Source organism: Oncorhynchus mykiss, chromosome 16, assembly GCF_013265735.2.
Source record: "Oncorhynchus mykiss isolate Arlee chromosome 16, USDA_OmykA_1.1, whole genome shotgun sequence".
Lineage (NCBI taxonomy): Eukaryota > Metazoa > Chordata > Actinopteri > Salmoniformes > Salmonidae > Oncorhynchus > Oncorhynchus mykiss.
Window position 1 is genome coordinate 11,642,023 of NC_048580.1, and position 8,498 is coordinate 11,650,520.

The window sequence follows — 8,498 nt, forward strand, 5'->3', positions numbered from 1 at the left end:
TCTGAAAATCTCTCTCTCTTTTTAACATCTGAGAATCTCTCTCTCTTTTTAACATCTGAGAATCTCTCTCTCTTTTTAACATCTGAAAATCTCTCTCTCTTTTTAACATCTGAAAATCTCTCTCTCTTTTTAACATCTGAAAATCTCTCTCTTTTTAACATCTGAAAATCTCTCTTTTTAACATCTGAAAATCTCTCTCTCCTCACTCCCCCTTTCCCTCTATCTTTGTATGGTTCTTTGTAGAACCATACAGGGTGTTTTATTCTGGTCAGCCATATTATATTGTTAAACTTCCATAGGTGTTATTATTGTGTTAATTGACAAGTTGAATCTAGTGAACTACCTCTGGAACAGCTGGGGATCCCTGAGGAGAGAACTGAGAACCACTGACTGATTTAGTCAACCTTTATCAATTGACACAAGACCATACATGAGTCTTCACAAGCCACCGGCACTGGCCATAGTCATATACAATTTGTAATAACACAACACATTAGATAAACTGGAATGAAACTCTCAGTCACGGTTGCACAAAAGCGCTGTGCACAAACCACGCTCCGAAATATTGTAATCTCTCTCTCTCTCTCTCTCTCTCTCTCTCTCTGTCACTCCCTGTCTCTCCCTCCCTCTCACACCCCCATCTCTCTCTCTCTCTCTCTCTCTCTCTCTCTGTCGCTCCCTGTCTCTCCCTCCCTCTCACACCCCCATCTCTCTCTCTCCCTGTCGCTCCCTGTCTCTCCCTCCTTCTCACACCACCATCTCTCTCTCTCTCGCTCTCTCTCTCTCTCTCTCTCTCTCCCTGTCGCTCCCTCCCTCTCACACCCCATCTCTCTTTCTCTCCCTCTCCCCCTCCCTCTCACACCCCCATGTCTCTCTCTCACTCCCCCATCTCTCTCTCTCTCTCTCTCTCTCTCTCACCCTGCCTCTCTGCTTCTCTCCATTACCCCCCTCCCCTCTTTCCTAAACAGTGAAGACGTAGAGATCAGAGAGTCAGATAGGAGGCTGAGACATCGTGACTCAAGCAGACAAAGCATCCACCTAACTAACAGATATATTTGACAGTGATTACCAGTGCTGCCATCCTAAAACACACAGACTCACTTATCCCTCTTTATGAGGCTCTGGAGTAACTGATGTCTATTTTTAAACAAGGGAGTTGACACGTCTCAATGTTTGTGTGTGTGAGCGTGCATGCATGCAACATCCTCCGAGCGCCTCTCATCTCTCCTCTCGCACTTCTACTACCAATGTTTATGTCATCTCACTAAAGCCCCCTCCCCCTCTCCCTTCCTCCTCTCTCTCCCCTCTGCCCCTCTCTCTCCTTGCATCTTTCACTCATTCTAGCAGGCAGGTGTTTTCACGCGTTTAAGCTCTCCTGTCTTCCCAGGTTACGGTCTGATGTCTGTTTCCCTTCTCAGTCTTTTTGTCGTTCTAACCCTCCGCTAAAAATACAACAACGCTACTCTAAAATAGATCAGTGTGACATGCCTTCAAAACCAGCCGCCAGGGGCAACGGAGAGCACAATAACATCAAGTAGTCATTCGGCTTGCTAAGGCTTTGCAGACAGGGATGGCATATGGGCGTAAGCAACAAGACCCCTCCCCCCCTTAGAACAAACGTTGAATACTGAAGTCAGGTCTTGTTGAATATATACAGGATGCAGCTCATGAGTTGAAGAGTACAGTAGTTAGCGGATCCATTAACTGTTAGCCAGATGAGTTGAAGGGACCCTTTGTCCCCAGGCCAGGAGGCCAACCCCCCCCCCCCCCCCCCCCCCCCCCCCCCCTCTGACTGAGGCAGAGCCTTAGCAAAACTGTTCATCCAGCTGTTTGTGGAGCCTGCGTGTGTCCGTGAGTGCATGTGTGTGTGCAGTGGCTATTGGTTTGTGTACACAGGTGTCAGATGGCTGCTGTTTGGTGAATAAACAGTTGTCGAGTGTATGATAGTGGGGATGAATACTGAGAGAGAGAGAGAGAGAGAGAGAGAGACAGGGAGAGAGAGAGAGAGAGAGACAGGGAGAGAGACAGAGAGAGAGAGGGGGAGGGAGGGAGAGAGAGAGAGAGAGAGAGACAGAGTGACAGAGAGAGAGAGTCAGAGAGTCAGAGAGAGAGAGAACGAGAGTCAGAGAGAGAGAGACAGAGAGACAGAGAGACAGAGAGACAGACAGACAGACAGAGAGAGAGAGAGAGATTGTTGACAACCCTGTACTGAACAGGTCTCAGTACAAAGGGAGAGCCATGGGGCAGGGACATAGAGGCAGAATTATCCCACTGAACTAATGCCTGAATAAATGATAGCTGTGGGGGACTGTAATGAATATTCTCGTTGTTAAAGGTTCCGAACAATCATTTTGATTCCCATGTAAAATAGGTTTTTGAGTGACTAAAACATTAGATGTAAAATGTAGTTAGCTAGCCCAATCAAGCTAGTTCATCTTGGACTATTTCAGTTGAAACTATCATAACTTAGAGGCGAAAGAAACGCACACCTGTTTAGGCGTGGTGCTGGCTAACGGAGTGGAACACTACAAAAAGGAGTCCCGCACACTCAGGAGCTCAGGCCCACTTTTTGGAAGAAAACCACTCAATTTCATCTCTACGTTATATTGGCCTCGAACATGTCACCCTCCCTAGGAGAGGGGGTGACCTCGACAATTTATTGTTAAAACGAGAGGCTGCCTGGATCTTTAATTCAAAGACCCTCGCTCCCTTTCGGTCTCAACGTAGACTTTGATCTGAAGCCATTCTTGTGATTATTGTGATTTTGCTGTTCATTGTAAATGTTTGTAGGCTATGATCGTACACTCTCCATTTATGTTTTTGTATGCTATTTTAATATGAGAATTAACCAATGATATCAGGCCACACCCGGCCATGATTACAGACATCTATGTGTGTCTTTTGACACTATATAAATGAGTCACCCCACAGTGTTTGTCATTATACCCTGATGAAAACAGCTTGTCTGTCGAAACGTTGGACATAAATAGTTTTGGCATCTGAGCTCCAAGAGTGTGCGGCTCTCCTTTAGCTTTTAAGTTTGACATATATTATAACTATCAATGATGGCAAGACATTTGAATGTATGACAACTGCGTGTGAGTTTTGGGCAACCCCTCCCCCCTTTTTTGTTCCATGCTGGCTGAAGACCAAGCCAGCCAGTTACTAGCTAACACTAGACACAGATGAATGCGGAACCCTATGAGTATTTTTGCCTGAGATGAATAGGTGAAACCTAAAATGATATTTGCTGACAAGCTGCAGCCAAACGTTGGAACCAGTATCCTAGCTACCTAGCTATGTAAACCACACCCCTCTGCGAACATGCCTTCTGCAATGTTGATTACAAGGCGGAACTTAAACCTCTATGTATTATCTTCTACCAGATCTAATGTGTTAAATTCTCCTTCATTCATTTCACATTTCCACAAACTTCAGTGTTTCCTTTCAAATGGTATCAAGAATATGCATGTCCTTGCTTCAGGTCCTGAGCTACAGGCAGTTAGATTTGGGTATGTCATTTTAGGCGATAATTGAAAAAGAGGGTTGGATCCTTAAGAGGATAAATATTTAAATTAGGTAAGAGAATAAGATGTTACCATTGGTGTATCAAAAATATTGCTTTATCCCGCCTCCTGAATCCAAGTGTTTGACATGGGGGGGGGGGGGGGGGGGGGGGGGGGGGACCAGTAACTTTATGATCAAACTTCATCAATGTAGAAGCAACCGTCATTTTTCATACTTTGATCATCATCATTTGATCTGGTTTCATCCAAATATCATAAAATGTCATGAAAACACGAGGTTCAGGACCTTTAAGCCGGTCCAACTGTCAGCCTTTTTACCATAATGTAACATACCAGCAGGAATGACGTAACCCGGACTGCTCTGCTCACTACGCAAACTGCTGCGTGTCTGTGTGACTGTCTGCCCGTCCGTCCATCCATCCATCCATCCATCCATCCATCCATCCATCCATCCATCCATCCATCCATCCATCCATCCATCCTTCCTTCCTTCCTTCCTTCCTTCCTTCCTTCCTTCCTTCCATCCATCCATCCATCCATGCTAGAATGTCCATCTGTCTGTCTCTCTGACTTTGAGGGTAAAAATAGCTTGAGAGCAGAAAGAGAAAGTCAAAGATAAAAACAGGTCCATAAATAACCAGGTTTGTGCTTTAGCAAAGGAGAGGCTGACATCTCAGAGCCCACTGGGTATAAATATAACTATTCTCTAGAGACCGTGTGTTTGTGTTTGTGTTTGTATGTGTGTGTGCGTGTGTGTGTGTTTGTGTGTGTGCGTGTGTGTGAGTGCGCATGCCCTGTGGCTTAGTTCAGCTGATAAAGTTCTTTTAATTCTTTCGTCAAGACCGACACACCGGGCCCGGCCCCCAGGCAGCTCTCTCTCTCATTATCATTGTCCTGCGTTATCTGAAGTGGGAAGAGAGGAGGAGAAAAAGGAGAAGAGCGAGGAGAGTAGGATTATGACATTTTATCCACAGAAAAGTATAATTACATGTACATCAACTTTTCAAAGCGCTGGTAGTGCGTTCAGATGTGTATCACCTGAAGCATACCTGCGTCTCAGTTTGCCCCCGTCTCAGTATGTCTCTGTCTCAGTTTGCCCCCGTCTCAGTATGCCTGTGTCTCAGTATGCCTGTGTCTCAGTTTGCCCCCGTCTCAGTATACCTGTGTCTCAGTATACCTGTGTCTCAGTATACTTGTGTCTCAGTATACCTGTGTCTCAGTATACCCGTGTCTCAGTATGCCTGTGTCTCAGTATACCTGTGTCTCAGTATACCTGTGTCTCAGTATGCCTGTGTCTCAGTATACCTGTGTCTCAGTATGCCTGCATCTCAGTATACCTGTGTCTCAGTATACCTGTGTCTCAGTATACCTGTGTCTCAGTATACCTGTGTCTCAGTATACCTGTGTCTCAGTATGCCTGTGTCTCAGTATACCTGTGTCTCAGTATGCCTGTGTCTCAGTATACCTGTGTCTCAGTATACCTGTGTCTCAGTATGCCTGCATCTCAGTATACCTGTGTCTCAGTATACCTGTGTCTCAGTATACCTGTGTCTCAGTATACCTGTGTCTCAGTATACCTGTGTCTCAGTATGCCTGTGTCTCAGTATACCTGTGTCTCAGTATACCTGTGTCTCAGTATGCCTGCATCTCAGTATACCTGTGTCTCAGTATACCTGTGTCTCAGTATACCTGTGTCTCAGTATACCTGTGTCTCAGTATACCTGCGTCTCAGTTTGCCCCCGTCTCAGTATGTCTCTGTCTCAGTTTGCCCCCGTCTCAGTATGCCTGTGTCTCAGTATGCCTGTGTCTCAGTTTGCCCCCGTCTCAGTATACCTGTGTCTCAGTATACCTGTGTCTCAGTATACTTGTGTCTCAGTATACCTGTGTCTCAGTATACCTGTGTCTCAGTATGCCTGTGTCTCAGTATACCTGTGTCTCAGTATACCTGTGTCTCAGTATGCCTGTGTCTCAGTATACCTGTGTCTCAGTATGCCTGCATCTCAGTATACCTGTGTCTCAGTATACCTGTGTCTCAGTATACCTGTGTCTCAGTATACCTGTGTCTCAGTATACCTGTGTCTCAGTATACCTGTGTCTCAGTATGCCTGTGTCTCAGTATACCTGTGTCTCAGTATGCCTGTGTCTCAGTATACCTGTGTCTCAGTATACCTGTGTCTCAGTATGCCTGCATCTCAGTATACCTGTGTCTCAGTATACCTGTGTCTCAGTATACCTGTGTCTCAGTATACCTGTGTCTCAGTATACCTGTGTCTCAGTATACCTGTGTCTCAGTATGCCTGTGTCTCAGTATACCTGTGTCTCAGTATACCTGTGTCTCAGTATGCCTGCATCTCAGTATACCTGTGTCTCAGTATACCTGTGTCTCAGTATACCTGTGTCTCAGTATACCTGTGTCTCAGTATACCTGTGTCTCAGTATACCTGTGTCTCAGTTTGCCTGTGTCTCAGTATACCTGTGTCTCAGTATACCTGTGTCTCAGTTTGCCTGTGTCTCAGTATACCTGTGTCTCAGTATACCTGTGTCTCAGTATACCTGTGTCTCAGTATACCTGTGTCTCAGTATGCCTGTGTCTCAGTATACCTGTGTCTCAGTTTGCCTGTGTCTCAGTATACCTGTGTCTCAGTATACCTGTGTCTCAGTATACCTGTGTCTCAGTTTGCCTGTGTCTCAGTATACCTGTGTCTCTGTATACCTGTGTCTCAGTATACCTGTGTCTCAGTATACCTGTGTCTCAGTATGCCTGTGTCTCAGTATACCTGTGTCTCAGTATACCTGTGTCTCAGTATACCTGTGTCTCAGTATACCTGTGTCTCAGTATACCTGCGTCTCAGTTTGCCTGTCTCAGTATACCTGCGTCTCAGTATACCTGTGTCTCAGTATGCCTGTGTCTCAGTATACCTGTGTCTCAGTATACCTGTGTCTCAGTATACCTGTGTCTCAGTATACCTGTGTCTCAGTATACCTGCGTCTCAGTTTGCCTGTGTCTCAGTATACCTGCGTCTCAGTTTGCCCCCGTCTCAGTATACCTGCGTCTCAGTTTGCCTGTGTCTCAGTAAGCCTGCGTCTCAGTTTGCCTGTGTCTCAGTATGCCTGTGTCTCAGTTTGCCTGTGTCTCAGTATACCTGTGTCTCAGTATACCTGTGTCTCAGTATACCTGTGTCTCAGTATACCTGTGTCTCAGTATGCCTGTGTCTCAGTATACCTGTGTCTCAGTATACCTGTGTCTCAGTATACCTGTGTCTCAGTATACCTGCGTCTCAGTTTGCCTGTGTCTCAGTATACCTGCGTCTCAGTTTGCCCCCGTCTCAGTATACCTGCGTCTCAGTTTGCCTGTGTCTCAGTAAGCCTGCGTCTCAGTTTGCCTGTGTCTCAGTATGCCTGTGTCTCAGTTTGCCTGTGTCTCAGTTTGCCCCCGTCTCAGTTTGCCCCCGTCTCAGTATGCCTGTGTCTCAGTATGCCTGTGTCTCAGTATGCCTGTGTCTCAGTATGCCTGTGTCTCAGTATGCCTGTGTCTCAGTTTGCCTGTGTCTCAGTATGCCTGTGTCTCAGTTTGCCTGTGTCTCAGTAAGCCTGTGTCTCAGTTTGCCCCCGTCTCAGTATGCCTGTGTCTCAGTATGCCTGTGTCTCAGTATGTCTCTGTCTCAGTTTGCCCCCGTCTCAGTATGCCTGTGTCTCAGTATGCCTGTGTCTCAGTATGCCTGTGTCTCAGTTTGCCCCCGTCTCAGTATACCTGCGTCTCAGTATGCCTGTGTCTCAGTATGTCTCTGTCTCAGTTTGCCCCCGTCTCAGTATGCCTGTGTCTCAGTATGCCTGTGTCTCAGTATGCCTGTGTCTCAGTATGCCTGTGTCTCAGTATGCCTGTGTCTCAGTATACCTGTGTCTCAGTATGCCTGTGTCTCAGTATGCCTGTGTCTCAGTATGCCTGTGTCTCAGTATGCCTGTGTCTCAGTATACCTGTGTCTCAGTATGCCTGTGTCTCAGTATGCCTGCGTCTCAGTATGCCTGCATCTCAGTTTGCATGTGTCTCAGTATGCCTGTGTCTCAGTATGCCTGTGTCTCAGTTTGCATGTGTCTCAGTTTGCCTGTGTCTCCTGCATGTATTTTTATCTTGTGCTCGGCTTCAGGTGAAGCCAGCGCTTTGAAAAGTTGATGTTATTATACTTTCCTGTGGATATATTGTCTCACATTCCTACCTCCAAAAGCACCAACCACACGGACAACCAGGAAAGTAGGTTCAAATATAATTTCATTCAATATTCTGGCTTGTAGTGGTCATGAGAGGAAACTTTCCTGATTTAAAACGCTCCTTTCTTCCCAACGTAGAATTCAATGCAATTCAAGTCAGGTTTCCAGGCAAGGATGGAAACAAATGGAAGTAATTACAACTTCCTGACAAATCATGCAAAAGAAACGACAGTTAAGAGGAACATGTTGGTTAATGTAGAGATATGATTATACATATTTATCTTGCTATATATGTGCGTTTTACATTTTTTATGAATTGTAATTTGTGACGTTTAATGTTTTAGGGACTCCTGATCAAACCAGCAAATCCTGCTGTCATCATGTAAAACTTAGTGGGTGTAAATTTGTCAGGGCATGGAATCTACGAGGTGTTGAAAGCGTTCCACAGGGATACTGGTCCATGTTGACTCCAATGCTTCCCACAGTTGTGTCAAGTTGGCTGGGTATCCTTGGGTGGTGGACCATTCTTGTTACACACAGGAAACGGTTGAGCGTGAAAATCCCAGCAGCGTTGCAGTTCCTGACAGACTCAAACTGTTGTGCCTGGCACCTACTACTATAGCTTTTCAAAGACACTTAACTCTTTTGTCTTGCCCTTTCACCCTCTGAATGGCACACACACACACACACAGTCCATGTCTCAAGACTTAAAAATCCTTCTTAAACCTGTCTCCTCCCCTGATTGAAGTTGATTTAACAGGTGAC